The 10,086-nt window shown below is 36.4% G+C and overlaps 1 protein-coding gene across 2 annotated transcripts in view; it reads left to right on the top strand.

Annotated features, from left to right (window-relative positions):
• Positions 1–2,676: 2,676 nt before the first annotated feature.
• Positions 2,677–10,086, top strand: part of tpst1 (tyrosylprotein sulfotransferase 1) — a 114,514-nt gene continuing 107,104 nt past the window's right edge. For both annotated transcript variants that reach the window (XM_061718652.1, XM_061718651.1), the window contains exon 1: positions 2,677–2,877. The gene's annotated coding sequence lies outside the window, so the exon portion shown is untranslated. The remainder of the gene's footprint in view (positions 2,878–10,086) is intronic.

The raw sequence follows: 10,086 nt of genomic DNA, 5'->3' as shown, positions 1-10,086 counted from the left end.
TTTCTTGCAATTTGAATAAAAACACACTGCTATTTGGTCAACAACACTGCAAAGAATAAGATCCTTATTCTTTGGCACCATCTGTAAAAAAGGCAATGGATTCCTTGCAGTCTGCTTTTAATATATTGCAGGAGTCACTTCTTAAATGAAAACTGATTTTAAACTCTAAAAAGACTAAATACATGATTTTTACGCGTTCCCGGTCATTAGATTCTGATTGTGAGATCTTAACAGTAGATGGCACTCACCTTGAGAGGGTTACCTCGTATAAATACCTTGGGATCTGGTTGGATGATAAGTTGACCTTTGATGTTCATATTGATAGCCTCCTAAAAAAGCTCAGACCAAAGTTAGGTTTTTATTTTCGTGCAAAAAAATGTTTTCTTTTTGCTGCTAGAAAAGGATTGGTACAAAGTACCTTTTTGTCAGTATAAGACTGTGGTGATGTCATTTACATGCATGCATCTTCATTTCTTCTGAAAAAACTGGATGTAGTCTATCATGCTGCCTTGCGGTTTGTAACTGGCTCAAGTGCACGTACACATCATTGTAATTTGTATCAAAGGGTTGAATGGACTTCACTGAGTCTAAGGAGAAAATCACATATGTTAATATTTATTGCAAAAGCATTACTGGGTAAACTACCGCTGTACATATCCAATTTATTAAAATATTACTCTAGTAACTATAACACCAGATCATCAGAGAAAATTCTCCTCAAGGTCCCAAGCACTGGAACAGAGTTGGTAAATCGGCCTTTTCCTTTTATGCACCGCAAGCTTGGAATGAGCTACAACACTTACTCAACCTTAAATATTTACCCTCTCTTAACATGTTCAAACACATGTTAAAATCAGTTTTCACAGAACAATGTCATTGTTTTTAATCAAGTGTCATTCTTGTCATGAATTCTTTTAGCTTTCTGATTCTGTATGTTTTATGTTTGTTTCTTGTTTTGATATTTTTTTATTTTTTGTAAAGTTACTTGTTCCTTGTATGTATTTTCTTTTATATGAAAATGAATTTATTTTTTGCTGCTATCTTGACCAGGACTCCCTGGCAGAAGAGATATTGTATCTCAATGGGACTTTCCTGAATAAATAAAGGATAAATAAAAAATCCTCTATTACTGGAAAAAAAATAATTGCAACTCCGAAAAAGTATACAGGACTGTCTCAGAAAATTACAATATTGTGAAAAAGTTCTTTATTTTCTGTAATGCAAAAATTTCATACATTCTAGATTCATTACAAATAAACTGAAATATTACAAGCCTTTTATTATTTTAATATTGCTGATCATGGCTTACAGCTTAAGAAAACTCAAATATCCTATCTAAAAAAATTTGAATATTCTGGGAATCTTAATCTTAGACTGTAAGCCATAATCAGCAATATTAAAATAATAAAAGGCTTGCAATATTTCAGTTGATTTGTAATGAATCCAGAATGTATGACATTTTTGTTTTTTTTAATTGCATTACAGAAAATAAAGAACTTTATCACAATATTCTAATTTTCTGGTAGCAGCGGGATGACCCGAGGGTTAATAAATAAAAATAGAAATGGAGAAGAGAAAATTATGAAATTATGTGTTGATAAGTCAAATAATTCAGATAATTGAGGAAAAACTGGCAAATAAACCATTAATATATAAATCATCAATTGTTTTAATACCTTTCCCAGTCCAACTTTGTAAAGTTCTCTCAGCAATATGACTTGAAATGTTAGAATTATTGATAAGAGGAGTATTCAAAAGTAAACATGTATTTAAGTTCAATAATGTGTGAGAGTCCTGCCATGTACCAAATGTGCTAGAAAGTTTACATAATCGACATTAATCTATTTTTATCTATATTTTGCAGTGTCTCAACCAAACTAACAAACAAAAAAAAAAAAAATCCAGGTGGGCATTCCACAACATACGGAAAAAAACCAACAAAAAACCCCACATCAAAACACATATTTCAGTTACATGTTCGAAAAGGAGTGGGAGGAAGTATAAATGTATTTAATCCCACCCCCTTTCCACAACTAAACATACATTATATGCCTTTATTTACTTTTTATACTATACACTAATTTGTATAAATATATATATATAATTTTTACAAAAATACCCTGTTTAATACCAAACGTAAGCTCTATCATAAATATAATACAACTATGATATAAATATAATATGACTATGATATAAATATAACTATGATATCAATATAATACGTATATCTAAGTATAGAAACATACAAAGACAACATGAAGAAATAGCAAAACACACACAGCTGCTGTCTTCACTTTTATACCTCAAATAAACTATGTCTTTATATTTCTTCTTAAATTGTTTTATGTTTGTTCATTCTTTTAACTCCAAATTCAAATCATTCCACAGTTTGATTCCACAAACTGATACACAAAAACTTATTTTTGTTGTATGCACAAATAAAGATTTGAAGTTTAGGTTTCCACTTAAATTATAACCCCCTTCCCTCCCATCATTTTTCAGAAGCAGTGATTAATAACGCTCTTCTTGACCACTGTTAAAAAAAAGGAGGGGAGAAAATACTGTGCTTTTAAATGTGCTGCAGTTCCGCCCATAACACGCTGGCCAATCAGACCTCCCGATACATCGACGTGCCGGAGGTTCCAGCCAATCACAGGCCTCCTTTCATCAGCCCGGTTGTAAGCAGGCTGGTCGGTTTCTGGCTTCCAGTCTCCCACTAATACCATAACGGAACCTTTCACACGACCAGTGTGGACAAATATGTCCGGAAAGTGACATCCGAGGACGCAGATACTGCTCCCCCATTACCGCTGAACTCAGGGGGAAGTTTTAGGGGCTTTTGCTCCGGCTCTCCTTGCGCAGTATCCGCAGCAGAAGGTAGGGTTTTTTTTTTTTTTTTTTTTTTTTTTGGGCGCTGAAGGCTGATTTGTTGTTCTGCGTTACACCAACGCAAAGCCTACGGCGTGCGTCGCCGCGTACTCTACGCCGTAGGCTACGCCGTCGTTTTAACGCGGAATCATAAATCAGGCTTAAGTGTTTTAATGTCCCCCCCTCTCCACTCCTTCCCTAAAATTGAATATATGCTACATATAAAGTCTTGTTTTGGCAAAGAGATTGAATTACCGCATTACATCGTTTTTTTGGTTTATACACACCCCCTATTTTGGCGAAACTGAGGTTACATAATTGCTGGTGTTCGGAGTGTTGAGGGAAATGGTACCCCGGTTTGTACAAGCCCACATCCCGGGCGGATCTGTCACTGTCTGTCTGTCTGTCTGTCCGTCCGCTGAGACGGAGCTGTGTATATATATATATATATGTGTGTTAATAAATATATGTTAATATCAGGCAGACGTGGGTTACACCTTTTAAGAGTACCGAAGACATTTGGACACTCTTTAGCGCAGGGGCGACCCAGACATGTTTCCTAGGGGGGCCAGATGAGATGGATTCTTGGGGTGGAACCAAAACTAAAAACCATCATTACAGGACTTTATTATACTGGTGTTGTATACAGGCTCAGAAATACTTTTTTTACTTTCTAACTTGTCTGCATATATATTAATGGATGGTTAATACCATGCATTTTTAATATATAATATAAATCATCATATATATTTTAATCTATCATATATTTATTTTATTAATACACACACACACACACACACACACACACACACACACACACACACACACACACACACACATACATACATACATATATATATATATATATATATATATATATATATATATATATATATATATATATATATATATATATATATATATATATACATGACGGTCTCAGAAAATTTTAATATTGTGATAAAGTTCTTTATTTTCTGTAATGCTATTAAAAAAACAAAAATTGTCATACATTCTGGATTCATTACAAATCAACTGAAATGTTGCAAGCCTTTTATTATTTTAATATTGCTGATTATGGCTTACATTTTAAGATTAAGATTCCCAGAATATTCTTCTATTTTTTGAGATAGGATATTTGAGTTTTCTTAAGCTGTAAACCATGATCAGCAATGTTAAAATATTTAAAGGCTTGCAATATTTCAGTTGATTTGTAATGAATCCAGAATGTATGACATTTTTGTCTTTTTAATTGCATTACAGAAAATCACAATATTCTAATTTTCTCAGACAGTCCTGTGTGTGTGTGTGTATATATATATATATATATATATATATATATATATATATATATATATATATATAGACCGTCCTGTGTATATATGTATACAAAAAAAAAAAATATATATATATAAATTTATCATTAGGCTCAGAAATACTTAAAGAAACGCCTACTGATATGCATTTGGCCCAAATGATGGGATGAAACGGATAACTGACGATAGAATCTATGTGACCGGCAAGTGTTTTTTTTTTATTGAGGCCAGTGGGGTGGTGGCCAGCAGATTTGTAGGGGGGGCCGTGGCCACTACTTTAGCGGTGACCCCACCAGTCCATGTACAGCTGGGCAGTCATCAGGATTTACCTATCGCGACTAAATGCTCCTTAAAATGTCATGCGTGAGACGCCTTTGCCGGATTAAACGGAGTGCCATAAAATGAACAAAACTATACACTCAACATCTTTTTTTAAATTATTATTATTCAAGAATTCATTTACAAAACATCATGGCAACATACAAAACAATTAACACCTCTTAACATACAAGGCACATTTGGAATTGACTTTAAAGTAAAATATAGCAAAAGGATAGTGGGAAAAAAAAGAAATAATAATTATATTCAGAGTTCTGCACAGATCGCCATTGTTGTTTTAGGAGCCTCAAATATTTCCAGTGTTTCATATGCTGTCAGGAGAGCTTTTGCATGTTTCTTTTCCATAAGTTTCAAAGAACCGAAGTGATTATCCAAAGTCCTTTTAAAAACAGAGAAAAGTGGTTTTGCTTTTGTCCATTTGGATGCGTTAATGAAGAATTTGACCAAGAGTATCAGGTTGTTCACAATTAGATCACAGTTAGTGTCTTTTATGTTGATACCGAATACAACATTTTCCCTTGTGAGGGGAGCAAGTTGAATTTTGGTTGACAACCAGTCTTGCAAATCTTCCCAAAATGTCCCAGGGTATTTGCAATGGAAGAACAGATGATCAGTTGTTTCAATTTCAGTTTCACAGAAGATCCAGTTATTATGATCTATGCCAAATCTCTTTGGATGGATAGATATTATTCATAACTTTGAAATGTACTTCTTTTGTCTTGGGGCTTACAGGATATTTGATCTTTTTAGTTCTCAGTTTTTTAATGTCTGGTTCAGTAAAAAGCTGAATAAGGGAGTTTGTATTTGGTCGTACTGGGAATAGTATATTGTTTAAGTGAGTACGTATGACTTTGTTTAAATTTTTCTCAGCCAAAAAATGGAGACCATCAAAATGAAGTGAGGGCAGATTTATCACACCTGATCGTGCTTCCATGTTTGGGACTAACCTTCTAACTGACTCAGGGATCGCTCTAATAACTTTCTTAAATTATTTAGTTTATACGTGTCAGGGACAATTTACAAAATTACATTAGTCTCAGAGATGAGAGAAGATGCTTTTTACCGGATTTAGCTTACTAGCTAGGCCCTCCAGAAAAACGCGATTACGCGATCGCATAATTCATTGCATAATCAGCCAAATGGCGCAGATTACGCAGGGATACATTTATTCCTAAAAGGGCGCATATTTCCCGTGATGATCGCATATGTCCGCTCGCGTGGCTGGAGGGAGAGAGACGGCCGGCCTCCGGGCCGCCACCGCCCCTCTCCTCTCCACCCGCGCTCTCCTTTTTCTTTCGCCTACGACCTCAGATCAGACGAGACAGCCCGCTGAATTCAAGAAGGAAGAGATCAGCGCCAAATCCGCAACTTCCTGCATATTTCGCATATTTTGCAACTTTCCGCATATTCCACGACTTCCAGCATATTCCGCAACTTCCAGCATTCCGCAATTTCACCGCATAAAAGCACATAAAAACCCTGCACATTTAATTTCATAATCAATGATTTTAGCCCGCAAAATCAATGATTTTAGCCCGCAAAATCAATGATTTTAGCCCGCAAAATCAATGATTTTAGCCCGCAAAATCAATGATTTTAGCCCGCAAAATCAAGGATTTTAGCCCGCAGAATCAAGGATTTTTGCCCGCGTTTTTCTGGAGGGTCTAACTAGCTACTTTCCATCCGTATTGAAGCGTGAGTGCAAGTTAATACACTGAACTGTATTTTTTTTCAATGGATGAACTCCACACTATTTAGTAACATGTTTTTTTTTTTTTTAATTTAGCTTGGTTATGTGATAGATACTAGGGGTGGGCGGTATGGACTAAAACATTTCTCACGATCATTTCTGGCATTTATCCCGATAACGATAAAAATGACGATTAAAAAAAATACCAATTCAACTCCATCTTTTTAACTATAAATCTATCACCACATTCAGTCTTTGGAGCCCCCAAAACACTGCTCTAAAAGAATACTAAATGCTACTAAACTACACCAATTAAATTGAATTAATAAAAACCAATTAAATTAGTACACCTGTACTGCAAAACTGTAATGACTCAGATGAAACAAGTTTGAAATGTAAGAACAGATTCAACATTTATTCAAACTGTATGGCTTAAACAGTGGGATAACAGTGCAAACAGCAAAAGTACCATTGTCCTTCAAGTTTTCTTAGCTCATAAAATCACAAAGTAGAAAAAAATACAACCTGATAAATAAAGAAACAGGACAAATGAATAAAAGTTCACTGAAAATAAAAACCAATCAGTGATGACCTTCTAATATAAATAAAATGTGCAAATTAACCTGTGGTTGGAACATGCCACAAATTAGATACTATTGCAATTTGTTTTCGTAATAGTCAAACGTTATATCGAAATGTAACAACCATTTCCTTCAGTTTTTGCAGACTCTGCACATAATAGATGATGTTTGCTCCTCATCACTCTTTTTAAATCCAAACCAGTTCCAGAGCTGTTTAACAACGAGCTCCTCGCTCTCAGATCCGCCTTCCGCCATGTTTGTTACACAAAAACGTCATTGACGGGAATGAATCATTTTTACTCGACATGACAAATTCTTACTGTGGGGAATTTCTTTGACGGTATGTCGTGAACGGTAATATATCGCCCATTCCTAATAGATACTGATATGGGCTGGTATTACATAGTGTTTTGGCATTGTACTGGAGCCAGAGTTGCAAAACGGTCGTATTTCATGCAAAATGGCCAGTGTTTAGATAATGTCAATTGTCAATACATACTTACTGTTGTTCCTTACTCCTGAATCCCAGATAGTTTACTAATATAATTTTTAATCTCATAATTTGTATGTGTATTTTGATTGTAAATGTAAGACTAGTAATATAATAAAGCAAGTACTCCATTCATGCATTGGAAAAAAAGATCCTGTTGAATTAAAACTAGCAGAAACAGATCGAAGCCTGCAGCCTGGATATTTACAAAAGTACGTTTTAGCATTCCTAGAAGGTTGAAAATGCAGTTTTCAGAAGCCAGGAACACATCTGCTCAGTGCAGGTGGTCTGGAAATAAAAGGAGGAGGAAATAAACTCCAAAACAGATCGTCTGTTTGTGTCCTCAGTGGTACTGGCTCCACATCTGTGGAGCTGAATATGTTGGACTCGGCTCACTCTTCTACAGACGTGTTCCTGCATAACGTCATTGTGGAGTTGCCTGTGCAACTGAAGGGCAGAAAGCAGAGCTCATCCCAGTTTAAAGTGAGATGACGAGGCCGTTAACTGTACCAGCTGCCCGGAGAGATGGATGGAAGTTGTTTCGTAGTCTGGCAGCGTCTTGCCAACAGCAGAGGAAGATCATTGATTCAGATCAGTAACATTTAAAAAAGAAAAGGGAGGTGCTTCCAGAAAATCCAACAGTCACTGATTGTGTCTCAATTTGCAAAAAAAAAACTGTTTCCATGATGTAAGAGTTTATCTCTTGTAATAATGTAGATAATATGTGATCCTAAAGATTCATAAGCAAAAATATGTATCAGCAGTCATGCAATTACTAAAGTATAATGTCAATATCTAGTAATTTCTCTGCATATTTGAGATCAATTCAATGATATAATCGGTGTCATGCCGCTGAATATAATTAGTGCAGCCACTGTCCTAGAGAAGCAGTCACCCAAATTGTTGTGTTGTGTTGTCAGTTTATGGTCTGTTTAGTTTCTGAGAATATTTTCACTTACTGAACCCAAATAGTCAAATGCTACCATCATATTGGTCAAATTGCCAAATAAAAGAGGGCAGAAGTCCATAATAAATGTAAAAAATGGCCTAGATGATTCCTAAATTTTGTCAGCTTTTGCATCCCTTCAAAATGGTGAACTGCTGAGTAATTTTATTATTGAGTCAACAAAAATGTACAGATATTATAGTTTGTTTACTAGATCCATTAGGATTTGTAAGATTTCCTCATCCTGTCAGACCGGTTTATTTTATTTAAGCTAGCCTGTAATCTGTCAGCCATATTTCTTTGAAAGAATATTAAGATTTCCTTCTTCCAAAGAATAACCACAGTTATGTTTGGTAAAGCAACTGTTTTCCCACCAAACCACAACCCAACCAAGCGTTCAAAAACACAGAACAGTTCACATTTGAACTCAATCAAAGAATGCTTGCTGTTCAAGGACTTGCTGACGTTGAAGCTCACGTTCATCAACCTGCCCAGAATAGCAATGCTTCTAGCTGCAGACGTGACCAGACCTCCTGCACCTGATTGATGTGTCACAGAGCGCTGATGGATTGGAGATGAGGACAAGCCTGTTCCTGCAGTTAACATCATCTTACAAAGGGTGCAGCCATGTTTCTCTGCAAGCCGACAGGATGTATGTCAATCAGAATTAGTTTTGGCTATAATCTACCTCAGTGGATTCTTGCTAAAATATTTGCCGAGCTGCATCTGCGTTTAGCTGATGCTTGGTTAATACAAATGGCTGGTTGGTTTGTTAAGCGCTGTGGCGTGATGAGGAAGTGATAATGGCTAGCCATAGGCAAAGCTGACTGTAAATCAATCGTATTAGAAATAAATGTATTGCTTTATATAAATTCTCCTGGCATGGTACCAAAAAAATTCACCCCCCTCAGAGTTGTCACGGATTTGAAATTGATCGATTGAGACCAGAAGAGTTTTTGAACCATGCTGTAAATATATTTATTTCTGCTCTAAAGTTGGACATTTTAACATTGGAGTCAATGGAGATTGACTCGCTTTCGGAGCCATCTTCTATTGGTCAGTTGAGGAACTGCAATCAATCTTAGTTCTGTATAAGACTTAAAGGTATAGTCTGTAATCATATTCAAAACCATTTATTGTTATACTGGGTGAAATGGTCCTTCCATCCTGAGAGTAGCCAGTGAATAATGTGTTCAGAAAAAGGAAAGAAAAACATCCGACCTCTCTGACAGCTTTAATCCTGTAAAAACTCTGACCAATCTGTTATTTGCGCACTGAATGGCACGGATTGGTCAGAGGACCAGAGGATTGGCAGGGGGGAAAGAAACACCTCCCACCCCCCCACCCCCGCTCCTCCTGACCGACTGGCAACCGTGGCCTGACATCGGAGGGCCCCCGCCGCTCCCGGCTTCACTGTCCGTTCGCAGTCGGGCGGTAACATCGAATGTAACGGATCGCCCTGCCGTGAATCTTGGTCAAAGACGGTGTGGATAGACTGAAAATGACAACGAAACGATAAGGAAATAAAATATGCTGCTTTTGGTGAGAAGAGCTTTGGGATTTGCTGGCGTACTGTGTGATGATGAACATGCAATCTGATGTGCTGGATGTGAAATGTGAATTTTGGCTTTTGGTTTGTTTTGAGCTTTGCATGAAGTGGTCGGCCCAGAAAAGATTATGTTCGGTATCGTCTGAAAGTCTAGCTTTTGTAGTTTCATATGATACCCACTACGTTGGGGTGGAGAAAGTTGATCTTGTGTCCTGTTTTGTTTTTTTGTGGGTGTTGCTCATGTAGGGGGCGCCATCTTTGTTGCATATGTATTTTGAAGTTGTTATAAATCAAATACTTTGTTGAG

This window comes from Cololabis saira, chromosome 4 (assembly GCF_033807715.1).
Source record: "Cololabis saira isolate AMF1-May2022 chromosome 4, fColSai1.1, whole genome shotgun sequence".
In the NCBI taxonomy this organism is placed as follows: Eukaryota; Metazoa; Chordata; class Actinopteri; order Beloniformes; family Belonidae; genus Cololabis; species Cololabis saira.
Note: the sequence above shows the minus strand (reverse complement) of the source record. Positions and strands in the feature narration are given on the sequence as shown.